At 35.8% G+C, this 25044-nt stretch overlaps 1 protein-coding gene and 1 long non-coding RNA gene across 2 annotated transcripts in view; one reads left to right on the top strand and one right to left on the bottom strand.

The window, feature by feature from the left end:
• The window catches only part of LOC106092674 (microtubule-associated protein futsch), a 379860-nt gene that overhangs the window by 225162 nt on the left and 129654 nt on the right, over window positions 1-25044 (bottom strand). The gene's annotated exons all lie outside the window — the stretch shown is intronic.
• LOC131996848 (uncharacterized) overlaps window positions 1-25044 on the top strand; it is a 334069-nt gene that overhangs the window by 261705 nt on the left and 47320 nt on the right. The window contains exon 6 of the long non-coding RNA XR_009398040.1: window positions 16783-17005. This is a non-coding gene — a long non-coding RNA (uncharacterized LOC131996848). The remainder of the gene's footprint in view (window positions 1-16782; window positions 17006-25044) is intronic.

Genomic DNA, 25044 nt, shown 5'->3' with positions numbered 1-25044 from the left:
CGCCACCAGAGCGTTGAGTGGAATTATTATTCACAAGTCTTTCAACAGTTGCCATGACAGAAGCACCCACTTGAGCAGTCACCTACAAGTTCACCGGTTCGACACTCAAGCCTCCACCTTGCCTCTACCCGCCACTCCTCGCTCTTATGCAGTGGTGTGCCCTGTGTATAATTTATAAGTTCGTATGTGCCATTTAACATTTTTTGTCGGATGGCTGGTTTGATTTTGCTTTCGTGTGCTGCTGCGGTTCGTGTTCATGTGAATAAGTCAATTGATCATTGGTGTTGCTTCCCATTTTGGTTTTTCGGAGGGGAGTGCTGGAGGAGGACTTTTGCTTATTGACTAAACGTTTTTCCATAAGCCACAGGCAAAGGTGGTGCAATTTTTATGGCCATCAATAAATTTCAATTAAGCATTTGCCGATTTATGTAATAAACATGAATGATATAATAGCTGTTGTGTTGTTACGGTTATCATTTGAATGGTTTTCCTCAATCTTTCCCATCTCATTCACTCCTCCCCACTAAGAAAAAAAGATAAGAGACTTTTTTTCCTAATTCAATTGATTAAACATTATGGTAATGGTAATGAAATAAAAATGAAGAAAACCTAAAACTTTTGGGGAAACTCTCAAGGCATTTGTAAAAAAAACTGACCTTGCATGGCTAAAATAAATGTAATAAAGCAACAAGCCTAACATTAGGCAATGGTTATTGTACTTTTACATGCTCCAAGAGGCCGCAAAAAAGGCAACTTACGTGTCTCATTTAAATTGTGAATAAAACTCATTTATTTCGCACAATTAAATGTAATTGTAATTAGGTAAATTGTGATAATATTTGTTTAAGGCTAAGTTCTTTGTAAAAGTTTTTAAAGGATTAAAAAAGTTAGACTTTTCGATGAGGCTTAAGCATTCTTCTGAAGAAACAGCGAGAAATCAAGTGAAAGCGCATTAAGTTCTTAAGAACTTTCGATACCCACCACCATGGACATATTTAATATTCAATCAGTTTTTAACTATCTACTATTTTCCTAATTATATCCAAATATGGACGGATTTGCATTATATTTATTTTCGGTTAAAGAGAACTAGTTAATGTAAAAGTTTAAAGTTTCAGCGAAATCGGGCAATACATCCTCTATATATGGAATTAAGACCCCAAATCAGAAGATAGGACTTTATGGCAGATATATGTGAAAGCGCATATACGATTAGTATATTGAGGGGCCTAGTACTAACCAGTATTCCAAATTTCAAAACAATCGGATAATAAATGCGCTTTTTACTGGCTTAAAACCCTAAACCGGCAGATGGTCTATATGGCAACTATATCGAATTATGATTTGATCTCCGGTTCAGACAACGGGATGTCTAGTCCTATTCACTGTTCTAAATTTCATCGAAATGTGATAGTAAATGAGTCTTCTATAATAATCCAAATCGGCAGACCGATCTAGATGGCAGCTATAACAAAATATGATCCGATAGGACTTTTATGGGTTTAAGACTCTAAAGCTGCCTATATGGCAACTATATCAAAATATGGTCTGATGTAAACCATACTCTGCTCAGACCTATTCGTCTCGAAAAAGAAAAAAACAAAAATTGTAAAATTTAATGATCTTCGCCCTAACAGACAAAAAACCTTACCAACATTTTCTTTAAATTTTTTATGAAAATAAATATGGACAAAAATAACTCCCCCTGCTATACAAATTTCCTTCCTATATCAGTGATTATAACAGTCAATAATCCTGGAAGTTTTGATGTGTAGATATCTTGACAACATTCTTTTGGCAAATGATTATTTCAAATCATATTGCATATCTGTAGGCTAAACATTTCAGTTAAATGCATTGCCTATTATTAATCTTTGATATAAGGCTGCTCAAAAATCAAGATTGGATTATATGATGCTCAGCAAAAGAGTTACAAAAAATTTTAAATTATGTTATATTCTAGGCAATTCCCCACAGGGCTTTTCTTTAGTTTGAGCTTAATTTGATTTTTTTTTTCTTGACAAAAACGATATGTTGTATGTCCCCAGGGGAAGTTATAACAAAAATAATTGTGTACAATTTATTTGTCTTGCAAGGCATACACTATGTACGTGCTTGTCTTCACAAAAATTACAATGAAAGCAAAAAAGAGAGTATCACCCCAACATTTATGTATGTTTGCATTATTTTCGTATGCATAACAACAAAGCCAGTAAAACATGGGCAGCTGCGGCTGTTCTTTTCTTTTGCCTAGTATGAATTTATGGGCTATCCTTCCTGAAGATTTCTGCTGCTTGTTAGACAAAATGCCTTTGTCTGCCTGACTGCCTACCAGGGGCAAATTTTGTAATTATATTTTGATGTTATCGGCATACTATGACCTTTAACATTTCCCTTGTAGATGATATTCGTATATTCATGTTTTAATATACTGCATAATTTTAGGCAGACATTGTGTGGCATATTTATAGGCTATATATTCCTATGGAATATTTGATGTGGATACGAAAAAAGATAGCAACATTATACCTGGCCACCTATATATAGACATAACATTTAATGAGGACAATAATTTGTTTTTCTCATGTTTTCGCCATTAAAACAATGGCTAGACCTAATTTGGTCATAAGTATATGGCATGTCATTAAATTAGTGCTGAGTGAAATGGTAGTTTTAAATAATGTAAGATTTTTTTACGTATTAAACTATACACATAATGGTCCAATTTTAATCTTAATTACCTCACCTTATTAGGACATCATCATCATTTATAATAACCACACAATCTTTAACAATCATGAGGGCATGTTTAACATGATACTTACACTGCTACCTATGGCCCCTAGTTGGCATTTAATTTAAATGCAATAAAGTCTTTGTTGTTTGGCAGAAATTGTTTTATGTAAACATGGAACACATTAATTACCCCCCTCTCGCTAGTTTGACGCACTAAATAAAACTTGAAACCCAAATTGAAACCTGCAGAAAATTGTTATAAACTAGGGAAGCAAACAAACTACAGCCATGAAGAATGAGTGATATGTAAAGTTTGTGTCTGAAATTTGTGCAGAAAAAAAAAGAAAAACAAATATTTGGAAAATTAAATAATTCAGAGACGAGTACATTATACTGCCATACCAAATATTATATACGAGCATGTACTATAGTGGCACAAGCACGCATACCTGCATGCCAAAAGACTGTACCGGATGTAAAGCACATAAGCACTCTCACTCGTTCGCAAACATACAGGCACACACACACCCTTGAAATTGAATCCTTTTAAATGGTTACACCTCATAGACTGACAGCAGTTCAACACTAAAGCAGTTTACACAAAATGTCATAAGTGAGTCGAACACAACAGAGCTGATTTGGTAGATGGTATCACATATGTACGATGTATGTGTGCAACGGTGTGCGTGAATGCAATTGAAAGAAGCTTGTTGTTGTCATTTTATGGCTCATTTTATGCCCACCTCTCTTTTTCTCTGTTTTGCTGACAATTTTTGTGTAGCTGTGTGTGTGTGTGAGCATTTTAATTACAGTTGCTTTAGTTATTATTGCATGCACAGTGGATGGAATAATGACAGAGCACCAGAGCGAATGCTAGACAGAGAGTGAGGATGTAAGAGGGACAGCGAAAACGAGGATAAAATAATATTTGCATACTTGAAGGCTTTAAATAAAAACCCAATTGAGTTGTTTGCATTGCCTGCTTGATGAGCCTCAACCAGAGTGCCAAAGTAAACAATTGGAAAAGAGCCAAAATTGAGAAAAAACAACAGCATTGTTATGCTAATTTTTTACTATAAACTGAAAACAATTGGAATTTATTATTTTTAAAAATATTTTAATTTAAAGTCAAACAATTAGATGAAAACTATCTAACCAAATTTACCATGAACATTCCATTAAGGAACGGGAGATACTTCTCTCATAGGATGGGGGGTATATTAAATTAGTCATTCCGTTTGTAACACCTCAAAATATTGATCAGCAAACCCATAAAACGTATATATTCTTGATCGTCTCGACATTTTGAGTCGATCTAGCCATGTCCGTTCGTCTGTCGAAATCACAATAGCGGTCGAACGTGAAAAGCCAGCCGCTTGAAATTTTGCACAGAAACTGCTTGTTGATATAAATTGTTGGGGAATGTGAAAAGGGCATTTTGGTTCAGATTTGGATATAGCTCCCATATAAACCGATCTCTTGAGCAAAATATGATCCAAATCGGCCTACAATCAGATATAGCTCCCATACAAACCGATCTCCCGATTTGTCATCTTGAGCCCCTACTAAACTAAATTTCCCTTGAACATTCCACTAAGGATCACGGGATACTTCTCTCATATCATTAAGTGCAGTCCGATTAAAGTTTAAGCTCAATGATGAGGGGCCTTCTTTTTTATGCCGAGTCCGAACGGCGTGCCGCATAGTGACACCACTTGATAGAGAAGTTTTAACATGCCAAGATACCTCACAAATGTGGCCAGCATTAGTAGGGGGATAACCACCGCAGAAAATTTGTCTAATGTTCATGCCGGGATTTAAAGCCTGGCGTTCGGTGTCATAAGCGGACATGCTAACCTCTGCAATTATTATTCGATTGGGTTGAAATTTAGAGTTAGAGTTCTGTTAAGACTTTCAACGATCGTACCAAGTTATGGTCCAAATCGGTCTATAAAGCGATTTCCCGATTTGACTTCTTGAGCCCCTACACGCCGAAACTGTTATCCGTTTGGGCTGAAATTGTTTTGTTACGACTTCCAATACTTGAGCAACGTATGGTACCTGATATAGCTGCCATATAAACCGATCTCCCGATTTAACTCCTTGAGCGTCTGGAAGCCTCAATTTTGCACGTACTTACCTCTGGGCCACGGTGGCTCCATCTTGAGCCCCTTGAATATTCAATAATTAACCGATTGGACCGAAATTTAGCACTTAGAGTTCTGTTAGGACTTTCAGAGATCGTGCCAAGTATGGTCCAAATCGGTCTTAACCTGATATAGTTCCCCTAAGGACCGATCTCCGGATTTGACTTCTTGAGCCCCTACAAGCCGAAATTTTTATCCGTTTGGGCTGAAATTGTTCTGCTATGACTTCCAATACTTGAGCAACGTATGGTACAAATCGGTCTTTAACCTATATAGCTGCCATATAAACCGATCTCCCGATTTAACATCTTGAACATCTGGTAGCCGCCTTTTTGCACGTGGTGTTCTGTTACGACGTTCAACAATTGTGCCAGGTACGTTTCAAATTCATCTTTAGCCTGATATAGCTTCCATACCAACCGATCTATAGATTTTCCTTGTTCAATCCTAGAAGCTTTAATTTTTGTCTGGTGTGGCAGAAATTTGGTGCGTAGGTTAAAATGATGCTCTTCAAGTAAATTTATTTTGTATACATTTTTAGCAGAATCCATGGTGGTGGGTTCTCAAGATTCGGCCCGGCCGAACTTGTGCTAAGTTTCTACTTGTTTAATATAATTTAATCATATAATATAAGAAGCACAAATTTTTGGTCAGTCTTTTTTGTTTGTTTATTTTAAAAGTTTAGTTCAAAACCATTACCTCCATTCCCATTATTAACCTTTATAGCCTACCTTCCTGCTTGCTTTGGTGGTACCTCCATTGATTTCAGACATTAACTTGCCAAAAATGCAAGTGTTTAGCTTTCCTAGGAATAAAAACCCATCGAATAACGAATATTTAAACAAAATTCCTTACCAATCGTGTTGGCGTGTATTTTCTAATCTTTTTTTATTATCGCTCTGTATTGTTTTTTGTTTCGTACAAAGTGCAAACGTGCTTCGTTCGTTTCCTAAAAATAGGTAACAGAAAATGCAATTGTTCTTGTAAATGCTCCTGAGACCAAGGAAATGAGAAACACGTGCAAAACTTTTTTTAGAAAGAAATGAACACTGCCTACTGCCTGCCGCCAGTTGGCGAAGTCAAGCGAGTTAAGGAGGTGTTGTTTTAAATATCACTTCAAGTATGGTGTTTTGCAGTATCACAGGAAAATTTATTACCATTTATTGAACATAAATTTCACAAAAAAAGCGAATATTTGTGGTCAAAGCCATCAGGCAGTAAAGGAGTGGTGTTAAATATGAAGGCGTTAAGTATGGCCATGGGGGTTGGGAAAGTTCTTATGAAGAATTTTCTCTCGACTATTATCTAAAAATTTAATTATGTTTTTATTTATACACAAGACATTTATAAATGTCACAAACAAGTTTAGCATGTTTGTTCATTTAAAACTAATCGTTCTTAGAAAGACACAAGGGAATTGTTTTAACACTATCATAAGCCATTTACACTCAGAAATTTTAAATGAACTTAAGTATCCATAAAAAAAGGACAATGTTGCCAAATTATCAACTAAATACCAAATAAGCCTGACCCAAACAGGGCCAATAATAAAATTTATTTCATTTTCTTTATAATACGTGTGCTTTTTCGTTCGTGCAAGCGAGATTTTTAGTAGTTCTGTTTTAAATATGCAACATTTTTAGTTAAACTCCTTAAAATATACAATATTTTCGAAATAATTATAAAATAATTCTTGCTTAGATCATTTAATATTTTGAAGGAGTTTTTGTCAATATGGGGCCCAAATGAAAGGTGTTAAGGAGTAGTTTACGAATATGGCATAAAAATCACCACACCTCCTAAATGGGCATATTAGCCGAACTTGGCTATATGGGACTCAAGTGAAAGGTAGTTAGGAGTAGATCATGAATATGATATTAAAATTTGTGACCAAGTTCTAGGTGGCGCTTTAACTCCAAAAATCACCTGAAATAGGTTAATTGACCCATCATGTCAACATGGGACTCAAATGAAAAGTATTTGAGAATAGAAAACGAATCAAATATCCAATTTTGGGCGTGTTTGGTGCCAATAGACAATGGCAATATGACCCTCAAATTTAAGATATTTGGGAGTAGAGCACGAATTTGATATCCATATCTGAGGGGCCATCCCGACTTCAAAAAGAACTCCTTATTACCATAATGTTCAAAAACGCCAAGCTAACATTTTTCTGCGCTATTATTTGACCTAAAAACTAATTTTTTAGGGTGGGGTGCCTAGGGTTTCCACCCCCCCAAAATTATTAGGTTGCCCAAAAAGTAATTGCGGATTTTTTAAAAGAAGCGTAATTAGCAAAATTACACGTCAGAAAGAATTTTTTGTAAAAACGTCTATTTTTTCTGTAAAAAAGTCGAATTGTAGATCATGGAAAAAAGTCGAAAAGTTTACTTTTTGAAGAGTTATATTCGACTTTTGCATTAATTTGATTATTGTAACGGAAAACAATGTAATTTTTCCCTTCAATATCCTCGTATCACTCAGCTGACCTACCAGAACAACATTTACAATTAGTTGCCTTTCTTTTCTGAGGACTTAGGTTTTCCTTCAACTCTTTTAAAGTTTTAGAAATTTTTATTTTTTTAAATACATTTTTGAATAATTTTTCTTAACCCATCAACGCTTGGTCTGATTCCCTTGTATACAAAAATTTATCCTTAAAATCATAACTTTCTAATTTATGTTGCATACTTTTTGATAATATTTGATAATAGCTCCAATTGGTATATTAAAAAATCATCGCAAACGTTAGGTAGTCTTGCAAAATTTTTATAGCCTTATTCACAAAGCTTAATGAGGACTTAAAATAGGCTTATTTGACAGTTATATAAAGGAAATCTGTCAAATAAACCTATTTCAAATCTACACTAAGGTTTGTGAATACCGGCGTTAGTCTCCAACATTTTAATAAGTATTTTTGGACAATTATAGTCTTAACGTTTGTTTTCGTTTGCAAATAAACGAGTTATTATGATTTCAAAAAGGCCTATGTAAAGTTGCTGTACCTTCCACCAAAGGATGATGTAACACCTCGAAATATTCGTCTGAGACCACATAAAGTATTTATATTCTTGATTATCATGACATTTTAAGACAATTTAGCCATATCCGTCCGTCCGTCTGTAGAAAGCACGCTTACTTATGAACGAGTAAAGCTAAGTGCTTGAAATTTTGCTCACATACTTCTTATTAATGTTGGTTGGGATTGTAAATGGGTCAAATCGGTCCATGTTTTGATAAAGCTACCATATAAACAGATCTTGGGTCTTGACTTCTAGAGGGTGCAATTCGTTTCCGATTTGGCTGAAATGTTGCACTTGGTGTTTTGATATGACCTCCAACAATTATGCCAAATGTGGTCCAAATCGGTTCACAACCCGATATAGCTGTCATTTACACCGATCTCCTGATTAGACTTTATGCGCCTCTAGAGGGCGTAAGTCTTATTAAATTTGGTTGAAATTTTGCATATGTCGATTTGGCAGAAATTTTGCAAGTGATGCTTTGATATGACTTCCAACAACTGTAGCCATTATGGTCTAAATCAGTCCATAACCTGACATGACCCCCATATAAATCGATCTCCCGATTTGACCTCTTGAGCCTCTATACGGAGCAATTCTTTTCCAAATTGTCTGAAATTTTAAATACGTGGTTTTGATGTGACTTCCAATCGATTCAAAACCTGATATAACTTTCAAATAAACCTATCTCCCAATTTGATTTTGAGCCTCTAAAGAGCGCAATTATTACTCGATTTGCCTGAAATTCTGGAGGTGGTATTTTTCTATGACTTTTAACAGGACAAGTACGATCCATATCGGCCAAAGTCATTCAAAGAACTTGACAAGCGCGATCCATGGTAGAGGGTATAACGAGTCGGCCCGGTCGAACTTTTCCTTGTTTCTTTTCTTGCAATGTAGCCAAAAATCGCTTAAGGCCCTTTTTATATAAAGCCATTGATATGTTGATTATATATAGCATACATATTGACTTAAAATTTCCAAATTCCCCTTTTAATCCCACCTATTTTTATTTCCTATGTATCAAAAACTCTTTAAAACTGATATCAAGTCAACCGTAATTAATTCTTCTGCAAAATAAAATCATTTGAAAATAATCTTTGGCTAGACCAGTTTACCGTTTCCATTTAATTGATTGAAACAATCTATCAAAAAATAGAAATTGTGGTAATCCAGTGATTTAACCTAAAACCACACACATTTTGCGCATGAAAAATTTCGACAGACAAAAATTTATGACATTCATTGAAGAAAACAAACTCTGTGAACAACTGTTTCAAATATAGCTTAAAGTCAACATCATTTATCAACACTTGTAATAGCCTAAAAGTGGGCTAAACCATATTTCATATCTTGCTAGTGTTCACACATTCACACATGCTTTAATCCAAAACCTACACACAGTAGGCAAATACAGAAACACGCACTCGTACACGCTCTCTATACGTTTGGTGAAATGATATTGAAATTATCCTAATCGCATTGAGGGGTATAAATTCCAATTTGGGTGTAGTACGGGGATAGCCAATGTCAAAAGAACAATCAAAGGCGCACACACACACACTTGCATTTCTTAAATGATCGCCTTACAAGCGATGGCAAGCCCTGGGGGAGGTTAACACGCCGCCTCCTTGTAACCGTTGTGAAATAACTTTGTAGGCTGCATCAACCAGAAATATGGGAAATGTTTCGCATGTGGAAAATGTTGGGCCTAATTTCAAATTGGTTATGTCTATTGGGAGTTGATTTAAGACTAAGAGTAAGTAAGGGGCGGGCATAAAGTCGTAATAAACCAGAAATCTGAAAGAATTAGTCCTTTTGAGGATGAAAGGAAATTTTTTCAAGCTTTCAAAAAGGTCAAAAACGAATATGAATGTTGTTAGCCTTCACTAAAAAAAGAGAGTAGAGGAACTACTTTTTATGTCAATGCTTTTTTCTTGTGCTTGGTGTTCTGGCAAACAAAGTTTTAACACAAACACGAGTCATTCCGACTTAAAACCAAGATCCTTTGCCTAATCCTTATCTTAGTGACCTATTTCAAGTTGTAGCCTAGGATTTAACATTTTAAATCCTAAATGATTTATTATGCCAATTGAACTGCCATCTTTTCAAAATCTATTGGGCAACGATATAATTTCTCAACTTTTAATGGTCGTCATCTGTCCTTCATTTCATGAAATCATGCCAGGTAATTTTGGCTTTATATAATGGCCCATCATCCTCTTGTCCAGAGTACTCTAGTTTTGTATATCGCTCTCTCTTTGTTGTAGCCCTATGACAATTTCAATTTATGTCCATTCTAGTTGGCCGTCCTCATCACAGCAATCTATCGATTGTGGGACATAATGGCATACGTACGTTCGGAGATGTGTCCGAATGAGTATCCTTGAAATGTGAAACTAATTATGTGGTAGCTTTTCTGATTGCAATACAAAACACTTGTCAATGTGTTTGTGTGCGGGTTTTTCTTTCTTTCTCATGGTTGGCCACAAGAACAGCGGGCGCAGCAACATGGTCGTCAAGCATCAGCTTTAGAAAATATCACAGAAATCCATTCACAGAATATAAAAGAAATTTCTGGTCTTAAAGCCATATGGCGGTGGTATGGGGAAGAAGAAAATAAAACGAGCCTCTTTACAACTGGTCATTTATGTCATTCAATACACCATGCATTGGGGCTTGATGGATGGATGGCTAAGCCTAGTCATTGCAGTTGTATGTTGATTCAGCCTAACCCCGTAAAAACATAATCTTAGGGGTGCTTTAGACATTTGAAAAAAATTAAATTTTAGATAAACGTTTAGTTGACAATTAAAGACAAGAACTAGAAGAAAAAAAATTCAAAGTAAAAGCCAAAAAGGCCCCTAAAAATACACCACAAATTTTCTAAATTATTATCGCCTGAATTTTTGCAAAACAGATAAAATCCTTAACCCATTCACAACGAATGGGTGGAGAAATGCCCAAGAATAGAGCTGTTTTTTGAAAAAATTCTAGCTCGAATTAGAAAAGAGGTATCCTAATGAATTTTGAATTGTCTTTAAAGTAGATGAATGAATCTTGTTAAAATAAATTTCCTTTATAAGGTCATGTTGCAGGGGAAAATTGGCTTGTCAAAAGTCGGCAATTTTTTTATATCCAAAAAAATCAAACGAAAGTTTGAAAAAATATTTTTTTTGTTCATTTCTTTAATTGTTTATTTTTTTATTATCTTTGTTAATTTCTATTTTAGTTTTTTATTATTTTCATTTTGTAATTTTTCTATATTTTGTTTCTGATATTTTTATATATTTTTTATTTATAATTGTTTGCTTTTTCTCTTTTCTAAATTTTTTTTATATATTTTATTTTTATTTTTGTTTTTTGAATTTTTAATTTTAATTTTGGTTTAACTTGTATTTTTTTATACAAAATAAATTTAGTTGAAGGGCCTAATTTTATTCTACATACCAAACTTTTGTCAAACGAACAAAAATTAAAGCTTCTAGGAACCGAACAAGGATAATCGAGAGACGGGTTTATATGGGAATAGCTCCCATATAAACCGGTCTCTCGACCGGTTATGGACCATTTTTAACCGTGCATAATACAGTTCGTTGGAATTCGTAAGAGAACAGCGCATGCAAAATTTCAGCCAAATCGGACAAAAATTGCGGCTTCCATGGGCTCAAGAAGTCAAATGGGGAGATCGGTTTAAATGGGAGCTATATCCAAATCTGAACCGATATGGCTCATTGCAATCCCCCAGCGAACTACATCAATAGTAAATATCTGTGCAAAATTTCAAGCGGCTAGCTTTACGCGTTCGACCTCTGTCGTGATTTCGACAGACGGACGGACATTGCTAGATCGACTCAGAATGTCGAGACGATCAATGTTTCGAGGTGTTACAAACGGAATGACTAGATTAGTATACCCCTATCCTATGTTAGTGGGTGTAAAAAATCTATGACGATCTAGCCATGTCCGTCCGTCTGTCTGTTGAAATCAAGCTACAGTCTTTAAAAATAGAGATATTGAGCTGGAACTTTGCAAAGATTTTTTTTTTTGTCCAAAGAGGGGTTAAGTTCGAAGATGGGCTATATCGGACTATATCTGTATATAGTCCCCATATCGGGCGATACGCTGATTTAAGGTTTTATTCCCATAAAAGCCACGCAGTAAGTTGCGTTGGGCCACTCGATATCCTTCAATTTGCCCCGATTGGTCCAGATTTGGATATAGCTGCCATATAGACCGATGCACTGATTTAAGGTATTGGGCTCATAAAAGCCACATTTATTGTCCGATTTTGCTGAAATTTGGGACAGTGAGTTGTGTTAGAGCACCCTATATCGTTCTGCAATTTAGCCCAGATCAGATATAGCTGCCATATAGACCGATCTGTCGATTTAAGGTCTTGAACCCATAAAAGGCGCATTTAATGTCCGATTTCGGCGAAATTTGGGACAGTGACTTATGTTAGGCTTTTTAGACATCCCTCTTCAATTTGGCCGATCTGGGCCCGATTTAGATATAGCTGCGCTAAATACCCTACTGCCGATTTAATGTCTTGGGTCTCATAAATGGCGCATTTATTGTCTGATTTCGCTAAAATTTGGGGCAGTGAGTTGTGTTAAACCCTTCGACATCCTTTTTTAATTTGGCCCAGATCGGCCTTGATTTGGATATAGCTGTCATATAGACCGATCTCTTTATGGTTCAGATCGGTCTTATTTTAATATAGCTGCCAAAAAGACCAATATTTTGTTTTACAAAATTAAACGGAGACATGTATTTATTAGACCCTCAATGTACTTGCTGAATTTGGTCCAAATCGAACCATATTTGGATATAGCTGCTATGGGCACATAAATTATCCATTCTTCACCTGATTATGGCGAAAGGTGGTTTACATATATACCCGAAGTGGTGGGTACCCAAATTTCGGCTCGGCCGAATTTGGCTTTTTAGTTTTTTATTTTTAGTTTAGCTTTTTTTTTAATTTATTGTTTTTTTTTTTTGTTTTATTTTTCGTTCTTTTTATATTTGTGTTCAATTTTCTGTTTTTTTATCCTATTTCTAAAAAACTTTTTTTTTGAAAAAAAAATGGTTTTTGTAGTATAACGTCATTTTAATTTTTCCAAAATGTATTTTCTCCAAAAACGTTTTCTATTTAATTTTTTTTTCATTTTATTTCTGCGTGTTTGCTTTTGCAAATCGTTAGGTATAAACGCACCATGCTTCCTTACCAAATATGCATAGGTGGACAAAATGGCCTTCGTCTTTCTCTTGCTTCGTAAAGGGCTCCATCAATGCTGTTTGTATGTAGACATACATAGGCCATAGAACACAACACTTTTCTGAAAAGTTCATTAAATTATAGCCTGCTTTAAGGCTGGAGCCAAATGGTTCATATACACCATTGTATTAGTTGTTGTTATTGTTTTGGCTCTCCCATACGATACGTCGTTTCTCTCTGGAAATTGCCACTGCATTGTGACGACCATTGGCCACTGACGGCAGTGATAGTAATATGCTGAACTAGTAGAGGATCTGTTGCCAAAAACCAAGTGAACAGCAGCAGAAGCAATCACCAAATTAAATTAAGATATTGTTGTATGATTAAATCGGCAAGCGAAATTAAAGCATTCTTTAGGGATTGTACAATCGTTTTATCTCGATTGCGTTATTACAGCAAACTTTTGGGGATAATATACCTATGAGGTATTTACAGCTTATACAGATTTCACATTTGGTTCATTTATTTATTTGCTACTTGTTGGGCTCAGGTATATGGTGTGTGTATAGAATCCTTGGCCTGGCATTTTATTTTCCAAATTGTTCCATGGGGTTTAAGAGTATTACATTTTTCCTTTACCTTTGTCACACAAGACAAGCCTTAAAGTATGCTGTGCCCTGTACTCTTTATATTTCTTATTTCCTGTTTTCATGCTCGTTTTTTCTTTTTTCTTCTGCTAAAATGAACGTTTTCAATATAAAGTGCGCCTTAGTATATGCTTTACAAACTGACAGTTTAGTTATCCTGACTTTTTCATTTGCTGTTTTTGGTATGGGAAATATTTTATACTATATTATTATGGATTTCACATACATGAATATTGTATGACATACAGACAGGGTAAATTAATTGAAGTGAAAAATATTCAACAAGAATTTTTAGGAAAAAGGAGAAGAAAATAGCTTTGAAGATTTGGAATCATGGAATGACCTTTTTTACCATGGTGTATAACTAAGCCTGCGAGAAAGCCTGGTTTAAAATCTCAAATGGCAACATCTTGAAAAACCTCTTTTAGAATTTCCATTCTGTATTGATTTGCAGCACACTGTTTCCCCTAAACTTAAAAACCAGGCGTTGTGTTAATCAGTAAAAACTTCTTAAGGCGACACTCTTTGATTTGAGAAATGTTTCCAATATTCGTTATTAAGGAGTTTGTGGTAATTATAAACAATATGAAGATGTTATCAAGCATATTCAATTTATCTACGTAATTTCGTCGGATTCAAAACTCACATTTTGTTGTAGAAATACTTGTCGCAAATCATTTATAGGAAAATCTGAATCCCTTTTTTCGAAGAAGATATCTGCACGGCTAATGTTTTTGGATTTGGATTCAGAACATTCTCCTAACTAAAGTACTTTATTTTCTAATTGTTTTTTTTTTCATTTCCCATCATTCGTTTTTACCCGCAGCCTTTCCAATCAAGTCTATAATTCACATAACATTATTGAAAACGTATTTTCAATTTTTCATCAATGCAAAACACTCGAACTCAAACCTAAACCCTTTCATAGGTTTGCCGCCCTGAAATTCCTATCAAAGATTGTTTAGCCCAGCTGGTTCACCACCAGAAAGCTAGAGAAGAATTCAATAGATTTTCCAAAGCTCTTGTTGGTGTCTGTCTGACACCGCCCATGTCTTTCCCTCATCCAGATGATGTTGCATAGTTGGTAAACCCTTTTATGGCCATAATATAGATGACAAATATGCAGAAAGATACTTCGAAGTGTAGACAAGAAATGTACAGATGAGAAAAGAAAGAAAATCAACCTTAAGGAAATTCTTTAGGTAATAGGAAAATAGGAAAAAAACTAGTCCGATGCGATGGGAGAACACTACAATTCAAATGATTGTTAGTGGGAAATTATTTGGTTAGGCATTCAAATTGTTTGTGAAATCCGGAATTCTAGAATATGGTAGCTTTTCGAAGAAAGGTAAAGAACAATGCTAGGTATTGCGATAACGTACATCGTCAATATGTCAAGAATCACAAACCGAAAAGGTTAAGGTCAAGTTATATTAGTAATTAGCCGAACCGGGTCCGCTCCGCTTCGCCTTCTCTCTAATATCTTTTTAGGGTGGGGGCACTTCGCCCTGAATGCGGATATCGATTTCGTGCCATTGTAGCCCATGACGCTAAACGCGTTCGAATCCTGGCGAGAAGGTCTCTTATCAGTGACGCTGAACACCTGGGTTTGAATCCAGGCGAGATCATCAGAAAAAATTTTCAGCGGTGGTTTTCCCCTCCTAATTCTGGCAACATTTGTGAGGTACTATGCCATGTGAAACTTCTCTCCAAAGAGGTGTCGCACTGCGGCACGCCGTTCGGACTCGGCTATAAAAAGGAGGTTCCTTATCATTGAGCTTAAAACTTGAATCGGACTGCACTCATTGATATGTGAGAAGTTTGCCCCTGTTCCTTAGTGGAATGTTCATGGGCAAAATGTGTTGTTTTGTATCAGTGAGTTTAAACTTGAATCGGAAAGCACTCATTACCCGCTGGGTACTTGGACCCAAATTTAAATACCATATTCGTTTTCTGGTCTCCAATACATTTTGTTTGATACCCTTATTGTGCCCATCGGACCATAGCCTATGTTTCCTTCCAGACAAACGTACACAATCTATGAAAATTTAAAGAAAATCGGATCAGCCAAGTTTCATATAGTCATAATGGGTCTAATGGCGTTTTTGAGGGGTGCCGTGACCCCCTATACTTCGATCTGATTTTGTATGCCAGATTCGAAATCTTATCCCCAACAACTTTAATTTGAGCCCCATATTGAAATGAACGCCCAATATGTCTGTTTGGGGGGAAGTTTTGGGGTTGGGGCGGCCCGATGGGTACTTAGACTCAAATTTTAATACCATATTCGAAAATATCGAGAAAATCGGTTCAGCCATTTTTTAGTCTATACGGAACAAATAAACCGAGTCCCATATATCCGTGATTGGCTAATGTGAATTTGTATGCCAGATTCGTTATCTACTCCCGCATACTTTTCATTTGCTACCCATATTGTCCTTATCGGTCCACTTTTGATTTTGTTTGGTGTTTTTGGGGTAACGGTGGAGGGTCCACCCCCTTCCGTTATCAATAAATTATTAAGCCTTTTCCTACTTCCGGACCATATTCCTAATCTACTCCCTAATACCTTTCATTTGAGTCCCATATTGTCAAAATGATCGTCAAATAAACCTATTTTAAGGGGTTTTTGGAGCTGGGGCGGCCCCCCAGGTACTTGGACCCAACTTTTATTATGAAATTCATACTCTCATCTTAAATAGCTTTCATTTGAATCCCATATTGTCCCGATCGGTCCACTTTTATTTTTGGGTAGCACTTTTGGGGTAAGGGGGAGGGTCTGCCCCCTCCAGATATCAAAAAAATAATATATAACCAAAGTTTCCTTCCAAACCAACCTACACAATCTGTGAAAATTTCAAGGTAATCGGTTCAGCCGTTTTTGAGTCTATACGGAACAAACAAACAAACCGACAAACAAACAAACACAATATTGAAATTGATGTATTCTTTTCCTAATTATTTAATGACTCTTTTTGAATAACCTCTACACCTTTCTCTTATTACAGATGATCAAATTTCTTAACACGAAAATGCAAAAGCAAGTAGTAGAAATCATGTTAGTCAAGATGGAGTTTGCATGCCCAAATCCTACGAAGCGAAATTAAAGAACTTGCCGAAACTGCAATATAATCTACAATACTTCATGAAACTCCCTTAGAACGATCTTCTGTCGCATTATACCCCCCTATGTTCCACGAGGAATTGTAATCCTGCTAGTTCAACAATGAGGTAAGAATTCAATATTTTTTTATTTATATTTCGATTCGATTTAGTTCTGTCCGTTGTCCGTGCAAATGTTGAAGAAAGCATGCCTTTCGTAGAAAAAAAACACGTCTTGTTAAAATTTAAATGGAAATTTATCATAACTTGATCATTACTCGGAAATTAAAGTTACATTTAGGATCCTGAAGCTCACGATTAACTTATATAGGGTATAAAAAAATATATATCTAAAAAACTTAAATTTTTGTTGCAAGTTCTTGCGACCAAAATTGAAAAAATCATCCCATATTCAAAAAATACTATCAACAGCCGCATGCCATAAATAATTGTCATCTTCTACAATGCACTGTTGAATAGCTGCGATCCAATGCCAACATAGCCATGCCAAATCGGTCACATATTTTATTATATTTTATTGCATTTTTTTGTGTCCACACACGACCATAATCTCTCAGCGCAGCATATGACTTGAGAATGGGGTGTGGGGCATAAATGTAAGGATAATTGTACTCTCAACTAGTTCAATCATTTCACATTTAATAACCCTTTGCACCATGACACATGGATGTCGAAGACTGCAGTAGGTGAGCTCGAATTGCAGTATTCAAAGGCTAGTCAAGAATTTATGATTATTAGCATATTTTTGCATGCAACCCCAAGGAGGAAAGCCAGTATGGGGTGGCACATATGTATGCTCCCTAAATCTTGCAACATCTAAAAATCTATAAAATTGAAAGGCTAACAATGGATATATTTATAGTCTCATGTAACACTTGCTCCACTATCTGATAAGCTATGACAAAGAGAGGTAGTGAGCCAAAGAAAGCATAATGCTGTTGCATTATATTGCCTGCCAAGGAGAAATGTGTCATAATCGGCTACCAAACCTTGTAGGGATTTCTTATCATTGGTTTTACATCTTTTGCTGGTAATGCACCGCCTCAGAGCAAGAGAGCCAGGCAGATTTTCAACTACATTCGCATACTCACATAGGGCAAGGGAGAATCTTCTCGCATATTGAAAGAAACCTGCTGTAATGTGTTTTTCTTTTTTTCTGTTGAGATTTTTTTTTCTTCGTCTTCTTTCATCTTCCATAACATCTTTAATATCTTAATGCGGATTTATTTCCTATGGTTTGTGTTTACACCAAACGTCTGGAGCATCTCATTTTATTTCGCCTCTTTCCGCCGCCCGGCCTTGCCTTGGGGAAAGATAAACACATATAACGCTGAAAATTTTATAAGAAAAAACGCCTTTGCTTTGTCTGGTTACTTTTCATTTATTTCCTTTTTACGTTTACCCAGTCCAATCCAGCCAGCCGAGAATCGTTGAGAAAAGCATCTAAGGTTTTGATTTTATTTTCGTCTCCTTATTTCTACATCTCTGGTTTGCAACACCCAGCACGATTTTCTTCTTTATTTCTGTCGAAGGAAATAAAACCGTTTTCTTTATGGCCGCCAACATAATGCTGCTGCTAGCAAGCGTGAGATCGAAGCGGAAAATAACATTTTGCGAAAATAAAGTATTTAAAAAAATGTGTTATATACAATTGCATGCATGTATTTGACATTAAATTTAAAGGACCTCACCATAACACAGACAGTAGGCAGAACAAACGAGAAACACGAAAAACAAACGGAATTTTGTAATCGAAATCAAGTTTGTTACGTCTGAAAGGTTTTGAAAGGATGACAAGTGAAACGGAACAAAATGATATGATGTACCGTACTCGACATGACCATATCAAAAAAAAAAAAGGATATACTTTCCATGGTTTTTCAATTTCAACACACATTTATGTGATTTGGTTTCTTTTGGGCGGTCAAATGTGGTAACATTTCCTTTTTCCATTCAATTTACCAAAATTTTAATTTATTTAATAGGTTATTCAGTTTATGCAAGTTGGCAGTGGAAGGGGAAAATTTGTTGCTTCACTAACTACTCCAAATTGGCTTTCCAACAAGAGTTGATGATAGAGCAGTTTGTTCTGGTTGAGAAAATTACTGTGTTTTCTAACAAAAAATCAAAAAAAATTCAAAACTAACAACTAAAAGCAAACATTTCTTGTAGTTAGAGCAAATTTTATAGATATCTTGATTATACAGCAAGATTTCAACGAAAAATTTTGTCTTTAGCAAAAAGGCAATTAAAATGTGGTCTTTAGAAAAAATTTCATAGAAATGTTACCTTGGCGAATATATGATAGAAACGTTGAAATTGAAACCATTGAAATTTGTTTTTTTTTTTTTTTGAGAAAATTTGACTTTACGGCAAATTTTATAGGCATTATTTCGTTAAAAAAAACATTGTTGCCTTTTTCTTAGAGAAAATTTTATAAGAATTTGGTTTGGGGAAAATTTCATAGAGATTTTGTTTTTAGGGAAATTATATAGAAATTTTGTTTCTTGGAAAATTTTTCATTTAGAAAAATTTTTAAGATAGTTTTTGTCTTTAGAGAATATTTCATAGAATTTTGTCTTCAGAGAAAATTTTATAGAAATGTTGCCTTTAGAGAAAATTTCATTGAAATTTGTGTTTAGAGAAAATTTCATTGATTTCATAGGTGGTACCCCAGACACTTGGCCCTGAAAAAATATCAGCATTGTGCTCTTTTCTCAAATACCATTTATGTAAACCCCATACTGCCATTGGTTTTAGACAGTGTTGGGCACATGTAATAGAGTGCCTAATAAAGGGTGATTTTTTTGAGGTTAGGATTTTCATGCATTAGTATTTGACAGATCACGTGGGATTTCAGACATGGTGTCAAAGAGAAAGATGCTCAGTATGCTTTGACATTTCATCATGAATAGACTTACTAACGAGCAACGCTTGCAAATCATTGAATTTTATTACCAAAATCAGTGTTCGGTTCGAAATGTGTTCATTCACCGTAACGTTGCGTCCAACAGCATCTTTGAAAAAATACGGTCCAATGATTCCACCAGCGTACAAACCACACCAAACAGTGCATTTTTCGGGATGCATGGGCAGTTCTTGAACGGCTTCTGGTTGCTCTTCACTCCAAATGCGGCAATTTTGCTTATTTACGTAGCCATTCAACCAGAAATGAGCCTCATCGCTGAACAAAATTTGTCAAAATTTGAACACATTTCGAACCGAACACTGATTTTGGTAATAAAATTCAATGATTTGCAAGCGTTGCTCGTTAGTAAGTCTATTCATGATGAAATGTCAAAGCATACTGAGCATCTTTCTCTTTGACACCATGTCTGAAATCCCACGTGATCTGTCAAATACTAATGCATGAAAATCCAAACCTCAAAAAAATCACCCTTTATATCCAAATCTATGGGCTTATGTTCTTGTTCGCGTACACAAATATGTGTAATAGTGTGTGTGCATTTGCCCGCCACTGGTTTAAAGGGAGTCGTTTTCTAATTTCAAATACCTTTTGACCCACATATTGCCATGATCGGTTAATTTCTACTCTTTGGGGGTGTTTTGGGGAAGGGGCGGTGCCCCAAATACATGTTCCCACATTTGGATATCAGATTTGTATTCTATTGCCTATTACTTTAATTTGAGCACTCTCAAATGTAATTTATTTCAACACCATATTGCCATTGGCCTCAAAATTGAGTATCAAATTAGTTTTTTAATCTCAAATACCTTGCATTTGAGCCACATATTGCAATGGTTGGTAAATTTGTACTCTTTGGGAGGTGATTTAGGGAAGAGACGGTACCCTAAATACATGGTGCCACATTTGGATATTAGATTCGTATCCTACCCCAAAATACCTTTATTTGAGCATAATATTGCGATAGTCGGGAAATAATTGCTGTTTTGGGTGGTTATCAATTTCGTGCTCTACTCTCCAGTACCTTTCCAGCCCCACATTGACATGGTCGGTAAATATGTCAGATTTATGAGTATTTTAGGGAGTGGGGTGGTCCCCCAACACTTAGCCCTGACAATGTATTAGCATCGTCTACTCTCTACTCAAATATCATTTATTTCAACCCCATATTGTCTTTGGGCTCGAAATTGGATATCAAATTAATTTTCTAATTTCAAATACCTTTCATTTAAACCCCTTAGCAAATAAGTCGGGTTTGGAGTATGCCCCATAAACACAATCAATATCGAACTCCACTCTCTTTAAGACCCAAATTGTCATGGTGAGCATATACGTCCTATTTGGGGGTTGTTATGAAAATGGGACTTCCCTCAGACAGTCGGTCCCGAATGTTGATATCTGATTCTTGGTCTACTCCCAAATACCATTCATTTAAGCCCCATATTCCTATAGTCACTAAACATGCCGGTTTGAGGGTTTTTTAGGGGATTTTGCGTCCACTCAGTGACTTGGCCCTGAAAATATATTCGTGTTCTACGTAAAATACGTCCCATTGACATTTTCCCGAATATTGATATCAGATTCGTGTTTTACTCGCAAATGCCTTTCATTTGAGCCTCTTATTACTATGGTCGCAAATTTGTCCTCTTTGAGGGGTGGGTGGCGTTTTTTGGGAGGGCGGCCCCCCAAATACTTGGTCCCACATTTGGATATCAGATTCGTATTCTACTCGCAAATACCTTTAGTTTGGGTTCCAGATACCAAAAATTTAGTAACCTTTTTTTCAGTCCAGTATGAAAATTATGAAATTGTAAATATGGAAAAAATTGGTCGCCGATATGTAATACAATACTCTCAATTGATATGTCGCAATCCAGCCAATACAAAATGCCGAGCTTGGTTCTACTTTGGGGGAGTCTGGGCCTTCCTTTACAAGCCTATCCTATAATTTTGGGTGGCTGAGTGTTCGTTTCAATTTACTTCAGCACGCATCTTATTCGCCAGATTTAGCTTCCTGGGATTATTTTTTGTTTCCAAACTTTAAAAAAATTGCTCGGCGGAAAAATATTTGCCAATAATGAAGAGGTTGAAGTTGTGGTTGATGGCTTTTTAAGGAGTTAGGCAGTTCCTACTACAAACAGGGTATCTAAGGTATTGAAAATCCCTGGAAAAATGTATTGAGCTAAATGGAGATTATATTGTGTTTCCCATTTTTTTTTTTTTTTGTTAGGCTACTTTTGGGACCACCCTCGTTTACACTTTAATCTTCTAAGTCCTATCTAATTGATTAAGATATTAACCAAATATGTAGACCATTGGGCTTTAAATAACTTGTGGTGATTAACATTGACCTAAATCATGCTGATATTACGTTATTGTCTCCTGACTGTCCCTTAAATTTCTATTTTGGGAGAAAGGCGCACATCCTCCCTCCTTCGCAACAAAGAAAGCATAAAAAGTTTTACATTTTAGAGTAAATCCCATCAACTTTCTAAATTTGTAGTTATTGAAAATTTGCCTAAAGCCCCACTGGCAAACTTGTTAACAACTCAGTAAGTTCATAAACAACAACTTGAACAACACAACCCTTTTTGGGTTTCAAAACACCAACGATCAACTTACAAACTAAGCCAAAACAACTAAACTCAACGCATATATATAAACATGTATATCCTTTTGCAATTACGTATGTACAAGACGACAACAACGATGACGTCGCTAACGACCATATCAGCAACAAGAACAACAGTATGGCCCATAGCAATAAATGCCCTATAACGTCTATAATTTACACAAAATTACAATAAACATTTTTAGCTTTAAACTTAAGTGCCCCGAATAGTTGGGCCATGTTAATGCAACCTCAACTGCAACAATCAATGCACACACACACACACACATACATGCATAGGCCTATAAAAGGCAAGTCAGCCAACTGGCCAAATACTAACTGCAGACCCCCTTCTTGACAACCACCTTACCAAGAAATCAATGGCCAACAACACTTGAATGGCACAAATGGTCTTCGTAAGGACAAACATTGAAACATACACTCGAGCAAATAAACAACTGCAGTACACGGATCAACTGAAAATAAAAACAAAAAAACACTAGAAGAAGGACCACAAGAGAACTACAACTTTTTGGGTCTGTGTTCACTGTTGCCAACTGCAACAAGCCAACAAACATGCAGGCAACAACAAACTATTTTAGCTTTTATCAACAACAAACACTACAAGCACACGACCACTAAAGTTGTACATGTTTGTGTAGCTCACACACACACACGCAGCTACACATGCATACGAGGAGAATGACACGCAACTTGAGATATGACTGAGGAGATTCTCAAAAGCAAAAAACAAGAGTCCATGTTGCACAAGTCTCGGTTACAAATGCAAGCAAACAGCCATAGTCATAGGGATCCAAAGGACTTGGATTGGCAAATAGCCTAATTGAAGAAAATGAGAAAGAACATTCAAAATCTTGTAAGTTGGATATGGGACCACAGAAATTATAGATTTTTTGGGGCAGACAAACTTTCTAGAATAGAATTCACCTTGCAAGCTCTAAGTAATGAGAATCTAAAGCTATTCGTGGGAACAAGGCCCAAGGAGTTACAAATTACTGCATTTTTTTCTGGTACAGATTCTAATTTATATATACCAAAGAGAATGCATTCATAGGGTCTGTCATGACAGTTCACTGTGTTATTGTGAAAAATGCTTTGATACCCAAAGTTGTCTCTCGGTCCTCGTAATGTGATGTATGTCCTTCTAAAAATGTCAAAAAGCTCTTGAATTAAAATCTGCTTTGTATCACCCAGTAAGTTTTCTTTGATACGTATATTGATTTCCATATCCTTTTCTTCCTTTCGGACCCTTTGTTCCATTTTAAGTTAAGCTATTTTGCATTTCCCCTGACAATATTGTCTATGTTGCTGTCGAAGAGTAAAACTCTTTGTAGAGGAATTTAGCTTGTTATTGTTTTAGTTGTAATAGTTTTATTGAGGACATACGCTAGTGAAAAAGATTTCTATACATAAAAGAACCAACAAAGCCACATCATACAAACACTTATAGAAATTACGAGTGCTTTGGTGCTATATTTGAAAACAGTATTCGAGGAAGTATCTGATACAGGAGGGTCAAAAATCGCAATTTCGTCTAAATTAGATTCTCATAACAAAGTTCTTTCAACTTTAGTTTTCATAGAAAATTTCATAAAAAATGTTGGCTAAATTCGATTTTTATTCAAATTTTAATTTTCATAAAATACTTAAGCCTCCGTGGGGCAGGGGCTAGCTTGTCCGCCTATGACGCCGAACTTCTTAAGGACAAATCCCGGCGTGAACATCAGAAACATTTTCATCGGTGTTTATCTCCTTTCTAATTTTGGCTACATTTGGAAGATATCCTGCCATGTTAAAACTTAAAACTAAGTAGTGTCGCTATGCGACACTCCGTTCGGACTCAGCATAAAAAAGGAGGCCCCTTATGATTGAGCTTAAACTTTAATCGGACTGCACTTATCGATATGAGAGAAGTATTCCCTGTTCCTTAATGGAAAGTTCATGGGAAATTAAATAAATAAAACAAGTAAAAATGTGTTAAGATCGCCTGGGGGAATTCCTTCTCCTGAAAAGTTATTTGAATGACTTTTTCAAATATATAAGAGCTATATTAAGTTTTAGGCCGATATGAACCTCCCAAATTTCAGGAAAATCGAGTAATACTTGCGCTCTCTAGAGGCTCAGAAAGTGAAATTGAAGATCGGTTTATATGGCAGCTATATCGGGCTATGAACCGATTTAGACTATACTTACCACAGCTTTTCGAAGTAATACCAAAACGACATGTGCGACAAGTTTTTAAACGACAAAACGACATTTCAACCAAGAAGTATAATCGGGAGATCGGTTTATATGGAGGCTATAGCAGGATATGGACTGATTTAGACCACACTTGACAGAATTGTTGGGAGTCCTACCAAACCGATATCTGCAAAATTTCAGCCAAATGGGATAAGAATTGCGGGTTATATGGCAGTTATATCAATTTATGGACTGATTTAGACCATACTTGACACAGTTCATGGATATCACACCAAAAAGTAATGTGCAAAATTTCAGCCTTGTCCGATAAGAATTGCACCCTCTTAAAGCTCGCCTTAAATGCTTCGTCCGCTTAGTCCAATTTTTCCATACTCTTTCCATCATTTC

Source organism: Stomoxys calcitrans, chromosome 4 (assembly GCF_963082655.1).
Source record: "Stomoxys calcitrans chromosome 4, idStoCalc2.1, whole genome shotgun sequence".
Classification (NCBI taxonomy): Eukaryota; Metazoa; Arthropoda; class Insecta; order Diptera; family Muscidae; genus Stomoxys; species Stomoxys calcitrans.
This window is presented reverse-complemented; position numbering and strand designations above follow the sequence as displayed.